This window comes from Propithecus coquereli, unplaced genomic scaffold, assembly GCF_000956105.1.
Source record: "Propithecus coquereli isolate 6110/MARCELLA unplaced genomic scaffold, Pcoq_1.0 Scaffold104, whole genome shotgun sequence".
Lineage (NCBI taxonomy): Eukaryota > Metazoa > Chordata > Mammalia > Primates > Indriidae > Propithecus > Propithecus coquereli.
Genome location: NW_012134303.1, coordinates 6469611 through 6488948, shown reverse-complemented (window position 1 = coordinate 6488948; position 19338 = coordinate 6469611). Strand labels below are relative to the sequence as shown.

Genomic DNA, 19338 nt, shown 5'->3' with positions numbered 1-19338 from the left:
CTCAGGCTGGCTTTGAACTCCTGAACTCAAACAATCCACCCGCCTCGGCCTCCTGGAGAGCTAGGATTACAGGCGTGAGCCACCGCGCCCGGCCTGGATAGTCTTGATTGTTACACAGGAGTACTTTCTGGTCAAAATCACTTACAGCAACAAACACTTCCTTCAAGTATTGTTCAGGTCTCTAGTATTTTATTTTACATATTTATTTTTCACACTCCAGCTAATGCAGAAAAGGTCTCTAGTATTTTCACGAAAACCTTGTAAATTCAGATTCATCCATGTATCAACACATTTCATGAATAAACTTGGAAGGGAGAGATTTGGTGAGTTCAGTGCTTGCTGTTATGTAATCTGTTTGTCCAAAATACTTAAAAATCAGTATCATTAGATTCCTGATCCCAACTCAAGAATTACCAGTGTGTGAGTAATTTTCATCTATTGAAAGTTTTTTCCCCCGATGGTTGTTTCACAATAGTCAAAGCCGTATGATCTCAAAAGTGTAATCCATTGATGTTTATGACTTTAAAAAATTTCTTATGTAAATGCAGTCGGTATGTAGAGAGCTTAGAAAGAGAAGGTATTTTCCCTGTTGGTACTGTTGTTAATTTAATCCTAGGTAAGTGAAAGGATGGCAATAGTGTACTTCTTTTTGTTGTTTTCTTATATTCTCACATTCATCTTTTATGTAGTCTCTTAAAACTATAATCAAGGCCGGGCGTGGTGGCTCACGCCTGTAATCCTAGCTCTCTGGGAGGCCGAGGCGGGCGGATTGTTTGAGCTCAGGAGTTTGAAACCAGCCTGAGCAAGAGCGAGACCCCGTCTCTACTAAAAATAGAAAGAAATTAATTGGACAACTAAAAACATATAGAAAAAATTAGCCGGGCATGGTGGCGCATGCCTGTAGTCCCAGCTACTCGGGAGGCTGAGGCAGGAGGATTGCTTTAGCCCAGGAGTTTGAGGTTGCTGTGAGCTAGACTGATGCCACGGCACTCTAGCCCGGGCAACACAGTGAGACTCTGTCTCAAAAAAAAAAAAAAAACTATAATCAAAACTGATTATAAAGAAATTCTTAATTTTACTTTACAGGGAAGCACATAGGGTGCTTTCCTAATGTTCTAGAAAGCAGACCCCATTTTAGCTTCTTAGTCATGGGGGGATCTGTTTCTTTCTTTTAAAAATTATTTACAGTTTTTATTATATTCAATTTTTTTCATTTAATTCTTATAACAATCTTGTGAGGTAGGTAAAGAGTAGTTGAATAAATTTTAGTTTCAACTAAGGATTTCACTCCACAATTTATTTGTTTTATAGTAAGTTATTTTAAGCTACAGTATACCCCTATTCAAAATTGAAGATTTTAAAATTTTTATTAAAAAGTAAATGGACTGTTCTATCCCTCTCCTCACCTTCCTTTTTAAAATCTTTTGTTGGACCAGATATTGCAAATACCTCCAGTGTTAATAGCTTCTATTTGTCATTAAATGTGAGGGAGGAGTAGGTTAGTGATTAAAAAAAATTAAATAGCAGCAGTTTCCCAAAAGGTAGGTATTTAAACTGAATTCCAAAGCTGAGATAAAAAGTGTGGCTCAGAAACTGTGGAGATTGTAACAAAGCATCAGGTAAAGGAAGCAAATGGGCAGAATAAACCACCCAGACAAAATGCCAAACCGGGCAAAGTTTGTCTTCAAGCATCTTGCATTTCTCATTTTAGTAGGCATCCCACTGCTTAGTTCCCTGTCTCTTTTAACCTGCTTTCTGTCACTGTTAGCAGAACAAGAAAAGCACCCTGAAGCAAAACTGTCCTAAGAAATGTACACTGTAGAGACTTCCCAAAGAGAAATGGATGGATTCAATTGACAGTCTCTTTGCTGCACACCCGAGTTTATATTCATTTTTCCCTGGAGAACAATTACAACTATATAATTAAAAAGTTGACTTTGAAAACCATTCTCGCCAAAAATAGATAATAATTAATATCCTGTTCTTTATTTTTTAAAACCACTTTATTGAGGCACAATTGACACACAAAAAGCTGTACAGGTTTAATGTTTACAACTTGAAGAGTTTAGAGGTAAGTACACTCCCGTGAAACCATCACCACAATCTATGCCATAACCCATCCATCACCTCCAAAAGTTTCCTCCCACCCTCTTACTTATATTATTTGTGTGATGAGAACACAGCATAAGATTTATCCTCTTAGCTAATCTTTAAATATATAATACAGTATTGTTAATATAGGGGCACTATGCTATACAGTAGATCTTTAGGACTTAATTCATCTTTCATAACTGAAACTTCGTACCCTTTGACTAACACTGTCATGTTTCTCCTTCTCCCCAGCCCCTGGTAATCACCATTCTACTCTCTGCTTCTATGAGTCTGACTATTTTAGATTCCCCCTATAAATGGTATCATGTCATATTTGCCCTTCTGTGTCTGACTTCTGTCACTTAGCGTAATGTCCTCCAGGTTCATCTGTAAGAAGAATTTCTTTTTTAGAGACTAGTTAGTTCACTGTCCTCATTTTAAAACCCACTTTGGCTCTGAAAATCTACGACTTTGTAAGTAAGGAGTGGAGTTTGTATGCATGCAGTTTATCTTCCTGTCCCAGGTGAAGTCTGGTGTTCCACATTGTGAGTTAGGCGCTTGATAGATCTATATCTATATGTATATCTCCATACTAATTACAGGGGGGAAGCTATGTTACAAAATGGGTGATAACAATTATTAGCTAGGGTTTAAGTATTACTCTTGGCATTCAAACTAGACTCTGATCTTAGATGAAGACAATGGATCTAGTATAAATAAGCATTGTTTCGAAACTGATAAAGTGAAACTTTATCAGAAGACTGTAGATTTAACTATGCGAAGAAATACCGGGTGTTATCATGGACCTGCAATTTGTATGTTCTCCTAGGACCGAAAAGAATAATTTGTGGGTTATGAGTAGAACCAAGGATTTTGTTTGGCTACAATAGAGTATCATCATGCTAAAATATAATTGTAGCTTTTTGTCATAAGTGCTTTCCCAAAAATATCTGTTGAAGGTTATAACCTAAAAAAAAAAAAAATCCTAACTTAAACATAGTTAAAAGCAAATGAAGACAAGGCTGATGTTAATTGCTTGGGAAAAAATAACGGCTTAAACCAGCTATAATCATTGACAATTATTAGTTTCTCTTATCAAATATTTGTTGGAATGAATGTTATTTACAAGCCACAGTGAGATACAGAGATAAAACACAGCCCTTATCCTGAAGTGAGCTTACAGTTTAGATAATTAAGAGAAATTCACAAATAATACAAGGTAATGTACTAAAAGTTAAGAGCTGTTGGAAAAGAGCTACAGGAGTTCAAAGAAGGCCAGGAATGGTAGCTTGAGATATTAGTGAAGGTATCCCAGAAAAGGTGGCTTTTGAGCAAAATTCTGGGGTGAAAGAAGGGTATGAATAAAATCTCTGAAGCAAGAAAATGTCAGAGAATGTGAATATCACACAGTTTTTAAAACTGGGTTTTTTGGGGTAGAGTACAAGTAAGGTAGATATTTTTGTCTATTAAATTAACAAAATTATTTTGTAGCAAAATATTCAGTGCTGCTGATGGAAGTACAAATAGGTGTAGCCTTTCCAGAAAGTAATTTTGTAGTATATCAAGAGCCTCCCCTTCCATCTCCACCTTCCTATCCACACCCCAGAAAGATCTATCTTTGACCTGGTAATCACACTTTTAGGAAACATGAGGAGATAGTTTTATAATTTTGAAGTGGGAAAATGGTGCAGAAGCCACAGAGGAGATACATTTTATTACTTAAAACTTAAAAACCCATATTTGTCCAAAGGAAGCACCCAGAATGAAGAGAAAAACTATACTGGGAAAAAATATTAGCAATATGTCAGACAAGGGGCTTATCTCCTTAGTCTACAAAGGGCTCTTATGAATCATGAGAAAAAAAATTAATATGATGAAAAATGGGCAAAGGACTTGAGCAAGTAATTTATATAAGAAATTGAGATATAGGCCGGGTGCAGTGACTTATACCTGTAATCCTAGTACTTTGGGAGGCCAAGGCAAGAGAATCACTTGAGGGTAGGAGTGCGAGACTCTGTCTCTACAAAAAAAAAAAAATGCTGGAGATGGTGGTGTACACCTGTAGTCCCAGCTACTTGGGGGGCTGAGGCAGGAGGATCACTTGAGCTCAGGAATTCGAGGCTGCAGTGAGTTATGACGATGCTACCGCACTCTATCCCTGACAGAGTGAGACCCTGTCTCCAGGAAAAAAAAAAACAAAATTCAGATATAGTGAAATAGTTTCATATGTTCACTGGCTGATAATGAAAAATATCAAGTTAAAATTGTGTTTTTGGCATCTATCAAACAGTTGAATACAATGTTGGAGGGGATGGGGGAAATGGGCATATTAATATACTGCTACTGGGAATGTGAAATGATATATTCTTTTTTAGAGGGCATTTTTACTTTTTTTCCCGAAATAAATTTTAAAAAGAGTTACAAAAATAGCATACCATTTCCATGGTCCCTTTACCCAACTTCCTCTAATGTTAATATCTTATATCATCATATTATAATTATCAAAACTAAGAGATTAATGTTGGCACAATACTATTAATATCAACTAAACTACAGACTTTGTTCAAGTTTCACCATTGTTTCCACAAAGGTCCTTTTTCTTTTCCAGTATCCAATCCAGGATCCCATATTGCATTGAGTTCTGTCTTCTTAGTCTCCTCTAATCCATGACAGTTCCTCAATCTTTCTTTCCTGACCTTGACAATTTTGAAGAGTACTGGTCAGTTACTTTGTAGAATGTCCCTAATTTGGGTTTATCTGACTTTTTTTGTGACTCAGTTGAGATTATGCAATTTGATCAAGAATATCCCAAGAAGTGATGTTGTGTTCTTCTCAGTCCATCATTGCTAGGGCTTACATGATGTCCATGTATCAATACCTTATTACCGGAAATGGTAACTTTGATCACCTGCTTAAGGAAATGGTAACTTTGATCAACTGTGTTTCTCCACAGTAATGTTACTGTTTTTCCCTTTGTGATGAAGAAATATTAACACAGTATATTATATTTTATTAATACATATTTAGGGGAGAGACTTTGAGACCATACAATATCCATCTTAAACTTTTGCTCACCAGTGTTGACATTCAATGATGGATTTTGCCTGTAGTAATTCTTTCTGTCGTCTTCTAATGGAGATTTTCTATTTCCTTTATTCCTTCTACATTTACTAATATTATAAGAATTTTTCTGAAAGGAAGATTTGTCTCTTCTCCCTCATTTATTTATTTAATCATTTATTTGTATTAGTATGGACTCATGGACATTATTTTATTCATTGGGATATAATCTAGTACTGTCATTATTTGTTGCCTGGATTGTACCAGCTTTGGCCATTGGGAGCTCTTTTGGGTTGGCCCGTTTCCTTTGGACATGTCCCGATTTTTTTTTTTTTTTTTATTAAGCACTTTATTTTCTGGCACTAGAAGATACTAGCCTAAATTGCATTTTTCCTGCCCTGGCCCTGGAATCAACTACTCCAAAGAGCTCTGGTTCCTTTTATTAGAGAATGGTATTTGGAAACCCAATATCTGGGTACTGGATATGCTCACTGCTATTGGGAGTATCACTGCTTCTAGGCCTGGAGGGCAATTTTTAACAGATTAAAAATATAAAATGATCATAACCTTTTTATCTCAGCAGTTCTGCTAGATATATATCCTCTAAAAGCACCAACAGAACTATTTGATAAGGATGTTTATTGCTGTATTTCTAATGATAAGAAATAAGAACAATCCAAAATGTCTACCAGCAGAGAATATTGGTTAGACTTAATTGTGATATGGAGAACTATTAAAAAGTAGATATCATGTAACCAAAAACCACTGGTACCCCTAAATCTATTGAAATATAAATTAAAAAATAAGTAGATCTATGTGTTCTGGCATGGAAAGTAATGTAAGAGTCAGTTATTTTTTAAAGCAAGTTACAAACCTGGATAGATATGATTCAATTCTTGTTTAAAAATTCTGTGCATATGTATGTATTAGAATATGCTTAGAAAAAAGACTTCAGTGTTACCCACCAAACTTAAAATCTGTTATTAATATTTCTAGGTGATTGAAGAAAAAGATGCTTTCACTTTATTTAGTATGTTGTGTAATGTTTGAATATTTTAAAAACACCTTTTAAAAATGTTATCTAACTTTTCCATGAAGCAACATTTTAATCTATGACGGTCTGGAATTATTTCCATATTCTTTATACAAAATAGATTTGGGGTAGTTGTATGTAAGTTATAATAGTTCTTTAATATGTTTTAATATTTACAAATCAAGCAACCCAGAATCTTATGACCATTTAAGCCTCCTGGACCATGTACTTTCACATACATACTTAAGGGGAAAAGAAAAGATTCTGCCACACCTTCAGTCTGAATAGTACCTTCCAGTAGTTTGACACGCTTATGACAATTTTGTAGTCCTGTTTTAAATGAGTCATTTTCTTATTCCTGTATGATTTTTAAAATCAATTTTAAATATACATTTTTATGAAATTTTGGAAGATACTAAATTAGCACAAAGAAAGCAAAAATATATAAAAATATTAAAACATAAAATTTGCCTGCAGTCGTACCACCCAGCAGTAACTAGTATTAATATTTGGTGCACATCTTGCTAATTTTTCTATGAATATGTAACACTGAAATATATGTGCATATGTATAATAGAATCATACACACTGTTTTGGACAGTATATATGATTATTTCTTTTACTTTTTTTTTGAGACAAGAGTCTTGCTCTGTTGCCCTGGGTAGAGTGCAGTGGCATGATCATAGCTCACTGCAACCTCAAACTCCTGGGTTTAGGCAATATGCCTGCCTCAGCCTCCTGAGTAGCTGGGACTGCAGGCATATGCCACCACACCCGGCTAATTTCTTCTAATTTTTGGTAGAGACCGTGTCTCGCTCTTGTTCAGGCTAGTCTCGAACTCCTGACCTCAAGCGATCCTCCCACTTCAGCCTGCCCCAGAGTGCTAGGATAATAGGTGTGAGCCACTGTGCCCAGCCCTGTATTATTTCTTGATATGAACTTTTCTAAGCTTTGAACTATATTCTTACATGACAGTTTTCATCTATCACTACTTGCCAATATATGATTTATGTATATTTATCTAAAATAAGACCTATAAAGGACCATTGCTTAGGGAATTGTTTTGAAAAGAACTTACCAGAATTTACTTTTAGATTTGAACAATAAGTACTTAATATTTTCCACTATTTTCTGAAACATTCTATTTTAAACTTATTAAGATTGGTTTTTGAGACATTAAGTACAGGAGGATGATTCATCATACTTGAAACATTTCCAACAGATGTTATCACAAGTTTAGTATTGACTTTATTTGTGGAAGAATGTTTTCAAAATATTGGTTAACAGACTAACTTATTTACAGAGAGGGCCAAAGCCAGACACATTCATGGTTTATAGTTAAGTCTGTCTCAAAATATGAGGATTGTCTGAAGTTGAACAAGATTGCCTTGTATTTGTATCACTTTTTACTTTTTTTGGTATCCCTTTTTCCTCTCCTATTGGCTGTATGCACATTGTCTTGGTCCTTGGCATTTAGTGAGTCGGGCTTTCTCAGTGCTGCCTTCCTCTCTATTTGTAAGATGATAAATCCTTGATGCTGTATTATCTCTTTTGTTCATGCCACCAGGTTATTGTTAGGCAGAAACAAACCATATTATATGCTTCAATCTGTTAAAAATTTACCAAGCTAGGACTTTCTAACTTCCTTATATTACAAAATGCATATCTGTGAAAGTAAAAAGTTTGACTAAAGTTTTCATTATAATTTTAGCTAGATCATTCCTATTCCTGATCATTTGTAAATAGAACTTACATGGTGGCAATCTGCTTAGTTTTTATATTAAATTATTTCTTCAATTTATGTTAATAGAATGACTTTAAAAGGAGGGTACTATTTTGTAGTGGGGGTGTTAGGAGAGAGGAGGGTGCAGGATCAGTTTTTTTTGTTGTTGTGTAGTAAAACTCGATTAGGCTAAATTAGAAAATGTAATTTGATTTCCTTTTCTCTGTTGGGTAGCTATTACTTTCTTTCATTTTTTATGATGAAAGAAATGGCCTTCGAGGTTATAGGCATCGAGGTAAATTCTATCTTTCTTTTGCATTAAAGAACCACTGAGAGTTGCTTCTCCTGCCCAGCCGATTTGGAGTTTATAAGACTGGAAATGAATAGAAGGTTGAAGCTGGGGCTATCATCCAGCTGGGAGAATTCTCTGACACTCAGTTATCCTCTCTAGTCCAAGTGTCAAGTCTTGATTATCCTTTGCAAATATTTATTTATGGAGCTGTTTTCCAAATTAAGCAAACTAGTGGGTAGTTTTATATTTTTCCCCATTCCTCTCCCCTGCATCTTCCCCTTACCTATAGATGATTTTATAGAAGGGTGGTTTTTGTCGTATTTTAGTTATCAGAATTATCTGTGGGGGAAATATATACATTTGTTTATAGAACTATGAAGTTTCTCTTCCCCAAAATTCTCCTTGTGAGCTCTCTGGATCTTATTTTAATATGTATATGCAGCTCCTCCTTCATGTTAATAGCAAATGTTAGCCTCCTGGGAGAGAATTAAGAAAATATTAAATAGCATGACTTCTGTTTAGATGTAGTATGAACCATTTGTGTTTGGACATATAGATACTATATCCAGTACCCCCACCCCAAAAGTAGATTGTGGGTATTAACTTGAACTTGAAAGTGTTAATAGTTCTATCAAACAAAGCAAAATACTATTAGTAACTAACCTCAGTTAGTGACAGATCTGAGTATTCATTTTTTCCTTCATCCTTCTAATGGTACCAAAGGAGAAAATTAACTGTCCAAGTTAACACCAGCTACTTAGTATGGTGATCACAGTTATGTGGATGTTTGTTTCTATGACTTCCATTGGGGTGTCTAGATTTAAAAAAAAAAAAACTTGAAGGGTTATTCTTGTAACATGATCATATACAAGTAGTAGTGAATACTGCTGGATGGAATAAAACCTCAGTTCTTCAGAATCATATGCCCCAGGTGAGTTGAAATGTAAGTGAGCAATATCAAATTACTGAAGGGCCTTATTTTACTTTTCTGAGTATTCAGGTAGTAACTAGTTTTCTCCTGCATTTTCCAAAATATGTCAACCTTCAACCATCAACTGACCCTTAAACCTTTTTGGTATACATGTCTTGTAAAACGTCACAAGAATGATCTGTTTATAAATTGAGGGAAGATGAAAATATCTTTAGGTGTCTACTTAGACCAGTGTTGTATTTGTATTTGGAAAGAACCTTGCATTGTTTAAAGGAAATTATTCATTTTTGGTTTTGATGGGAAAATAGATGCCTCCAGGCATTGGGGTGTGGGGATACCTGTCTTGGTAGATTGACTAGTTTGCTGTGGTCAGACTTTGTCTCTGTCTCTGAGCTTGGCTCTGGTCCTAATAGTGGAGAATCACAGATATAAATAAAACCATTAAGAACATAAAGTTCTTAATGGTTCCCATAGAGTTTCGACTACTGTCTCTTAGAGCCTGGCTCAGTGACTTTTCTCTCTCTCTCTCTCTTTTTTTTTGTTATTTCAGCATATTATCAAGTAGAACTACCATTTGATCCAGCAATCACATTACTGGGCATCTACCCAAAGAAAAAAAAAGACATCAGTTACTTTTCTGAGATCCTAATATCACTATTTATAGTTAGACACTCATCTGCTCATCTGCAGCCATTTCTTATTTTTCCTTTGGTACCTGGCTTATCATGAACTAAGGTGCACAGATAATGTGAACTAGCACTTGACTTTTCTTTTTCTTTTCTTTTTTTTGAAACACGGTCTTGCTATTTTTGCCCAGGCTGATCTTGAACTCCTGGCTTCAGGTGATCCTCCTGCCTCAGCCTCCCTAGTCACTGGGATTATGACTCTTCTTTTAAAGGGGTACTGTTCTCATGTCATGGTACTCATAAATGTTGTCTCTTATTACAGATCGAAATCACAGAAGATATACGTGTTGTTCTTAAGAGAAAAAGAGGAAATTTGTAAGTATTTGTCCTTTAGAAATTCTAAATGTGTAATTTTATCAATGTTTTTGATAAAATTAAATGATCATGCTAACAAGCATCATGACTCTTTTTATGGTGGAAAAACTCTACCAATATTTATGATTGTGTTAAAAAGGAAATATTTGGAAAAGTTAAATAGGAAACCATTTTACCCTGTGCAACTTTAAAAATTTAAACCATCTGCCATTCATTTATAAAAGAGCAAATGCTAATTAAAATCCAAATAAAATCTTTTCCTTTGAGTCTACCCAAAATTGGAGTCACAGATTGGAGTTCCATTTCTGATTACTGAGGCTTACAGATTATGTTTTTTTGGCAAGCTGCTTAGCCTCTCATTGCCTCAGTTTCCTCATCTGTAAAATGGGCTTAATAGTAAGTATACAATCAATGGTTCATTATTGTTGATGAAGTTAAATCTGTAGCAATTTATGCTTGCTCCAATAAATTGAAGCTTATTCTAACATAATGGCTATTTCTCAAACTGATGTAAGTATATTTCTAATATTCATAAATTTAAGTATTAGCACTGTCCTTCATTGAGGTTTCTGCCCTAGACCATAATATGAAGTGAAAGAAATACAACAGAGTACCTAAAATTAAAATCATAGTGTTTAGCCTTGGACCTTGAAATATACCTAGTCCAGTGGTTCCCAAATGTTGATTTTTAGACCCATGTTGGTTAGGGAAGAAGTTTTTACTGGTCCATGGTGAAGTGAGGAAAATAAGGACAGCACGTCATGAGTTTTTTTAAAGCTAAACATTTTTAATTTAAAGGATTGCTTATTCTATAGGATATATCCTTTTAATTTGGGGGAAGTAAACATGTTCTTTATTTTATGAAATGGTGGTGGTAATGAATGGTAGGTCTTTTTTTGATGTCCATACCTGGCAAAAAGTTGGCAGCTCTGTGTCATTTTTCCCCCATCATCCTTCTTTCCTTTAACTTTCTTTTTTTACTGGTTTGTGATAGCTGTGATGTCTTAAAAGCTGAACCCGACTTTCTCATTTTACAGATGAGAAAACAGACATTGAGAGGTTACTTAATTTGTTCCAGGTCTTACAGCTCAGCAGCTTCTGAAACAAGGATAAAAACCCTGTATCGGATGCTGCCTCTCTAGAATTTCTCGTCTTCAGAAAATTACTTTCATTATAATAGGTTATGAACTTGAAACAGAAGATCTAGTAGTTCTCATGTGCTAATAACTATTTTTGATTTCCAAGTATAAAGAATTTCAAAAGACTTAATATTCTTGTATAGCTAGGTGCTGAAGTCCACTGAGTAGCCTGCATTTGAAAAATCTTAAACACGGCCAAAGATTTTCATCAGCAGGCCAGAATTCGCTGTCTCTGAATTCAGCTACTTAGGTTACATGCTATCCCACGCTTGACAAAAGAGGTAAGATAGCAATAAGGTTAGCAGACTGGTGTCATTGTGAGGGTACCCACAGAGAGTACTGTTTTTCCCTCACAGACGCACACCTACACACACATACACGTTTGTAGCAAGAGCCTGCAGCCCTTCTAGATTTCAAAGGGAAAAAACTATCAAGGTGAAGAGTGGGAGTTGCTAGAATTATTGGCAGGAGCATCTGGCCAGTTTTCAGAAGTTTACAGGCAGTAGTACCCTGTGGTACTTCAAAGGCTCCCCATCAATTGCCTTAGCTTTCCCAGAATATGTTTCAAAACTGAGATAATTAATTCCCTCATCACCTTTGCCTCACTCACCTTAGTAAATCATGAACCAGGTCAACAAATTAATGTGAAGAGAAAGGGTAGAACAGAATGTAATCCCGTCCCTAACGTGGAGATGTTAACTCTAGGAGTACTTTTCCATGGTTTCTTGTATTTGGCTCTGTGTGGCTTCCTTCTTTCGTGAAGAGTTCTTTAATTTCTGAAATGTCAGACACACCCATAATGAAACGCTAGCAAGGGTAAAAAAGCATTTTTGAATTATCTGCTGTCTCTAGAATATGTGCCCTCCTGTTCTTTCATAGGGCGAATATGTGGGTGTTGACTGAACGGCCATAGGATTTTGATCTTCAACAGATCTCTCGGTCTTTAAGTTCTTTTATTAATCTCAATTATCAGGTATATTTAACATCGAAGAGCAAAGTGAGGTTTTTTTTTTTTTTAAACCATGATACAGTTTCACATTATGATGGTTAGGCAGCTGAATTATAGTCACTTACTTGGCCATTTTACATGAACTGTTTTAAGATTACGTTGTTGCATAATTTTTAACAGAATGAAATACTGGAAAACAACACTGGCAAAGAACTAACCTAGTAAACTGGTTCCTCTAGCAAATGGGGAGGGCAAGTCATGTGGCAAAAAAGGCATAATTGGAAAACTCCCTGTAACACAAAGCGACTCCTGTGGGAGATACTACTGCTGGTTACAGATTATTTTGGAGCCTACGTCCATGGTCGACAGTCCTCAGTTGTATTACGTTATGATAATAAATATGTGAGATGACAGGAGATAGATATATATCCTACAGATAGTCTGTATATTCCTCAATTGAATAAAACACATTTATTATAACTATCAGTTAAAGTTCAATTCTATAACTTGGGTCTTTTTGGTTAACTTATGTTAAATTAAAATCATAAATGTGTTCTGATAGAGAAAAGCACCCAGTAAATTGAAGACTTTACAGATGAAATGAAAGTCTATGCCATGGTGTGATGAGCAGTTTAATTTTAGCAGCAAGGTTTTGTATTCAGGGACCCATAGCAGTTAGTTTTTAGCAGCAGTTGTACAACATTGACATCGTTGTGCTGTCTGCTCCCCTTTGAACCATCCAAACATATCACCCAGAACTTAGTTTTTCTTTCCTTTTCTTGAGGTTTAATAAAGTTGGATTATAACATCATGCTTTGCCGGTAGGTGCCACTTCTGGCATGATTTATGCTCAGAATTCCTTAAATGTAAGCTTTGGATTAAGTTAAATACAACCAATTTTCAATTTTAGAAATCTACATATTTAAAAATCAAGTGTGTCTTGATCACTTAAAATGAGGAATATATATATAATTATATGCAGTGTATGTGAAGTGTGTAGGCAGCAACATTTGGCTCGTAGATCTATTCATTTTAACATACCTAGATAGGATCCTGATTATAACATCTTATATGACGTAGAAACAACATTATCTGATGCATGCTGGGGATGTTCTTAAGGCATCATGGGAGGGAACTTATGGTAGAACATGAAGGAACATCTTGAACATGGCAGCTGAGGTGCTTTATTTGCTGGGAAAAGCTGGGAAGAGACTGGCAGGATGGCGACTTCAGGAGTTATTACCTCTCCAGGTGATAAAGTAAACAGGTTTGATTAATCTTGTGAGAGACACGCCCAAAGATTATTCATGGTTGTGAGAGGCTTTCAGTCAAACTAGCGAGGCACAGGTGTAATGTGTTGTAGGATATCTATTCATCTTAGGGTTTTTTGTTTTAAAATGTATTTATTACAATTACTGTATGCTTGTTTAAAGGTTGATTGTACAAGTTGTTTCATATTGGTTAAACTGGTCATTATTTTGCAGTATAACAGTTTGGATCAGATGTGACAAGGGGCAAACTGATATGGATGTTTTACATGATTAGTCTTGCAGACTGATAGCAAAAGATCCTGCTAGCTGCTCTTAATGCCTTTATTTTCTTAAAATATTGACATTTTGTAAGTTTTAATGTTAAAGGATAAAGTTAATTATATTGTAATATCTCCTGTAAAGTTTGATTTCACTTACCAAATGCAACCATTCTGTTTTTTAACATAGTAGTTGAGCTTTCTCTTATGTTTTAAAATCACTTGGAAGTTTTTAATAGTGTGTGAAAGAAAATAAGATCTTAAAAAAGCACTCCACCCCTTTACAAAAGTCTTTGTGATGCAACATCTATTTAGAAATATGATCTTGTAAAGTACAACAGGTATTCTTATCTGTTTAATCTCTTGGCACTTCTATAATTGGTTTTTGATTTAATGTTTAGTGGATTATAGATAGCTAATCCTTTTCAGAAGGCAAATTGTCTCTTTATTTGGTACTTAAATTACTCCTAAATAGTGTGACTTGAAAATGAGATTTCTTAAAGTAGCAGTTACGTAGTTAATAGTCAATTTTCCAATTGGTATTTTTTTTTTACATTTTTGTAAGATACTATGTCAAGGACAAAATTAATTTGTCATGATTGTGTGTTTCAACTTGGCAGATGCATGGATCCTTGTTTGGTTTAGTCCATTTTCTAAAACTTTTGAAAAATGTCTTGGTATTTACCAACTTCAGTTTGTTGGTTTTTCTCTTTCATTCTTAAATTGTTGTTCTGTCACATGCTTCTGGGGGAGATGATTTCTTCTTTTAAATTCAGACTTTAATCAGTATATAGTGTTTATTTACTTTGTGTACTAGAGCTTAATGTATCACTAATGCTTTTTGTGCTTAACCTATCTCAGAGTGTTTGAAGTAACTGGAATGAAATACTTACCATTAAACTTGACCTCAAAACAAAAAACAAAAGTGCATCTGATTTTTCACTAAAACTTCTAGGATTCACTGGACATCTAAAAAGCTCCCCCAACCCCATGAAATGTCTTAGGATGTAGGACAGATCAGTGCTCAAAATTGTTGCCAGTATTTCTTCATACACAAAGTTTGTCACTCTCAACTATTTAGATTATACCAGCATGACCAGATTCATAGACAGTAGAGCTAAAAGCATGGATGTTAAAATCAGATAGACATGGGTCCAAATCCCTATTCAGCTGCGCTACCTTGGGCAAATTACTTAATCTCTTTGAGTCTGTTATGTCTGTAAAATGAGGGTACGACCTCAAAGGGGTTTTCTGAAGGTTTAAATGAAGGTATCTAAAGGACTTAGCACAATGCTGAGCCCATAGTAAATGCTCAGTCAGTGGTTATTAACATGATTCCCATTTGAAATGGTAAACTTCGACAGGAGCAATTAAGTATTCCATGACTGAAGATGATGCCTTGCCTTTTTCTCTCTGACATGCAAACACATTACTTGATCCCCAGGAAGCACAACTCAGAGTTCATGTCCTACTAATGGTGGGACAGCAGTATCACTCTTCATAGATGGTAGGACGACAGGAAAATGCACATAGTGCAAATTGTGTAACCATCCCGTTTTATAACACCAATCTTTTCCCTCTGTGCAACAGGCAGTTTTTCCAGTTTCACATTTTCTATTAAGCAACTAACAACGTGTTCAAATTGATTTTACTTACCAGGGATTTTAAGAGTATAGTATTTCCTAGGACATTGGCATGGACAAGTGATCGTTTTTTAAGATGACTAAAGTTAGCTGCCTTCAGGTTATTGTACTTGCATATATTTTTACTTTATAGTTGCAGAACAATTCCAAGAATGTTCTTATTTCATTCAGCAAATTTCATTCAGCTAACACATGGAGGTACTGTTCTAGTTGCTGAGGATTCAGGAGCAAACAACTAAAGACAGACTCACATGGAGCTTATATACTAATGTGGACATAGACAATAAACATTAAAAATAAAACATGGTATAAATAGCAAAAAATGCTAAGGAGAAAAATAATGCAAGAAAGGAAAAGAAAGTGTTGGGCCTGGAATTTAAAAAGAGGGTCGCTGGAGAAGTCCTTGCTGAGAAGGTATTATTTGAGTAAAGACTTGTTCAAAGTCAAACTTCACAGCAGACCCTGAGGTTAAAACCTAGAACACCTAACGCAGTTTAGTACATTTACTACCCAGGATATCAGACTTTCTCTTCTTTAGACAATTCATTTTCCCTCAATACGATAACAGGGTGTTTAATCTTGAGTTGCCAAATCATCATATATAATTCTTTTATGGTCTAATTGCATTCTTGTAAAGTTGACTATGATATAATTCATTTTTCCCCATTGACTTAGATCATAAAAGTGGAGTAGAGGTTGACATAGCATTAAAAAGCATTTACTACACTGCTCACTGTTTTTGAAATACATTCTGCACTATTCTGTCCCCATCCATTTGCTCATCCATTTGTTCTCTCTTGGTAGGACTGTCCTCATTTCCCAGTTTGTCCCCTTCTTTTGAAAATATACCCATCCTTCATGCCTGTCTCAAAAACTGTTTTTGTGAAACCTTTCTTGATGGTTGTGCTTCCTCCCTCGTCTTTTTTTTTTTCATCTAAACTGGATGCAATTCCCCCCCCCACCCCTCTTTTGAATACCCTTAGCAGTTTGTCTTGCTTCTCTTGTGGGACTTATAGTCTGCCTTATGTTTATTTGTGAGCTGGTCTCTCTGCTCCCTGCCGTGCGTATGAATACATATGTCCATGAGTACAAAGGACCGAGGGCATGTTTTACTCAGCTTTGTATTAAGTGCTCAGTACCATACCCTTACACACCAACTCTTTTGAAGCGAAGTGACATATTCAAATCTTTTTTGAAGTGAATTTATCAATAGACTGAGTGTAACCCCAGAAAACTTCTGACAAGGAAGGAGTTTAAAATGGTAGACAAAACTGGGCAGAGGCTGGCTGGCATGCTTGAAAGAGTACAGGGTGCTCAATTTGTGCTCTGTAACTCGTTTTCTTCTCTGCTAAGATGAGGGAGCAGATAATATCTGTAGTGCAAATATTCTGCTGAATTGGAGGTTCCAAGAAGTCCCTATATACTTGTGTTTTTATATCCATATAAGATTTTATTTAAATGGATTACTCATGACCCCTTCACCACTGCCAGAAAGAATTTCAAAACCTCTGGACTAAATGGTCTCTCTGGTTTCTCCTCACCTGAATGTTCTTTGAATGTGCGTGAGTGTGAGTGTGTGTTTATGTGTGTATCTCCATATTAAGCACTATGAGGCTCACATAGAAGATATTCTCCTTCCCCCAAGACTTAAGGCAAACATGTATAAAAGATTAAGTATGTATGGTATCGTGAATAACTAAAAGACATGCAGTGCTGTTTAAATCCAACTAAATTATAAGCCCTTCAAAAGCTGTTTTCTATTCCTTTATATTTAATATATCTTCAGTTCTAAGTCTGACAATTTCTCAGTTTAGTGTGGGATAGCACTCACCCCTTAGGGGCATTTTATACATTTAAAGATGTGCTTTTTTGCTTTCTAATATTGTCCCTAAGAATTTATATATCGAAATAAGTATTTTTATTTCAAATTAATTTTCTTTTGGTACTCCTTTATATTACCAGTAAGAAATCATTTTAAAAAATTGTATGTAGGTAGATTATCATCTACGACTATCCTTTAATGTTTATGAAGGGGAATTACAAAATATTTGTTATAAGGAAGTGGTATTGGGTTTGATAGGTTTGAGAACTACTGGTCTGTAATGTATACTAAGGTGCCCAGATGTTTGGAAATGATGGTAACATAATCAAATATCAGATTGAGTGGTAGATGCTGCTAATGATATAGGAAATTAGAAAAAGGAAAGATTTTTGTGGACTTAGGTAGTCATGAAATCTTCAATGGGAGGAGAGGGTTGTTAGAGGGATCTTGCATATTGAGGACCAGGTACTGTGACAGACATTTGACACACCTTATCTTGAAGAAATAAATGATCGGACTTGCCAAAGAGACTGAGAAAACAATTTCTAGGTAGGGTAATTCATAGAATCTAAAAATTGGGAGGGCCCTATGCAATCATGTTTGCCAGACAGTCTTAGTTCAGGGTTGTTGTCACCCTTTGAAGTTCGTGGATGGATTTCAAGGAATTCGTGAATCCCTTGAAATTGTGTATACCATTTAGCATATCTTTCAGAGGGGAATTGGGTTTATAGTTCTCATTGGATTCTCAAAGGGGCCCATCATCTCTAAGAGGTTAAGGCCTACAGATCTAATATGATTGCAGACTCAGGAAGATGGTTTGCTCAAGGCTACACAGCCAGTTAGTGGCAGAAATGAGAACTTAAACCCAGTGACTTCTAGTTTCTTGCTCATTTCACCGCACTTCGCTGAAAGACATAAACAAAGGCACAGGCAGGATTAAGCTACCATTTTGTAGTAACTGGTGTAAAAACAAAGAACTAGCCTTGGGTCAATTGAATTAAGTCTGTCGATCTGTTTCCACAATAGTTGCAAAAGGATGGGCTTCAGTTTGTCTCTTCAAAGTGAGCAAATATTTTAATTTTTACAGTTGGAACATGCTGGCACTCACCAAAATATCTTTCTCGGCTGAAGGCAAACGCCCTGAGAGATATTATCATCCTTGAGGCTGTTTCTCCAGGTCCTTCCCAAGGGCACTATTCTTCTGACCTGCAGTAGCCTCCAGTTTTCTGCCTAATCAAATCAATATCACTTTGCCTGATTTATCAGATCCTGTAACTGCCAGAGCCTATTTAGCCAACATGTACCCGTGCCCCAGTCGGGCTAGTGTCCTTGCTATTGGTACTCTCTTCTCTCTCAAAGTCCTTTCATTCCCACCTTTGTTTCTTTCTTCATGTGCTTCCCCAGTCTGGAATGTACTCCATTCTTCCTTCATTTCCAGATGCCCACATAAGGCACAGCACAATTCTAATCTCCACAAAGCCTCTCCTAGTTACTCTTGGCCATTTTGTGCTTCCTCTGAACTCCTCTTGCATTTCTTGCTTATACTGCCCATGTTAGAACTTTGTTATGTATCACCACAGGGCTTTTCAGTGGACATTCTTAGTGGTCACCTTGGGAGTTGGGGTTCCAGGAATTTTGGGGTGGGACTCTGGGCATCCCTAATCCCTGCTTCAGCCAGGGCAGTTCCACTTTGGTGATATATATGGGCAGGCTGGCATGAGTTTTTATTTGAAGAAATGGTTTAGCTGCTCTCCCTGCCCCCATCACCCAGAAATTTGAAAAACACTGGCTCTATCTTATGTGCTAATTGCTTCATAAGCATTAACTCATAATGGGAAAGGACCAGGACTTTAATACTACTTCAGACTTATACTTCTCTTCCTAAGCAACTGGTGCAATTTTGAGCACAACTTAAAGTTGACACTTAGGAAATGATTTTACAATTATATTACTCTCATTTTGGGAATAGAAGATAGTGAGTAGTATTACCTCAGAAATTTACCTTTTTTTATTTTTTTGAGATAGGATCTTCCTCTGCTGCCCAAGCTGGAGTGTAGTTGGCATGATCATAGCTCACTGCAGCCTTAAACTTCTGGGCTCAAGCAATCCTCCTGCTTCAGCCTCCC

General features: G+C 36.0%; 1 protein-coding gene across 4 annotated transcripts in view; it reads left to right on the top strand.

Annotated features, from left to right (window-relative positions):
• The window catches only part of ACSL4 (acyl-CoA synthetase long-chain family member 4), a 91175-nt gene that overhangs the window by 35984 nt on the left and 35853 nt on the right, over positions 1 to 19338 (top strand). For all 4 annotated transcript variants that reach the window (XM_012645348.1, XM_012645329.1, XM_012645337.1 and 1 more), the window contains exon 2: positions 10079 to 10131. The gene's annotated coding sequence lies outside the window, so the exon portion shown is untranslated. The remainder of the gene's footprint in view (positions 1 to 10078; positions 10132 to 19338) is intronic.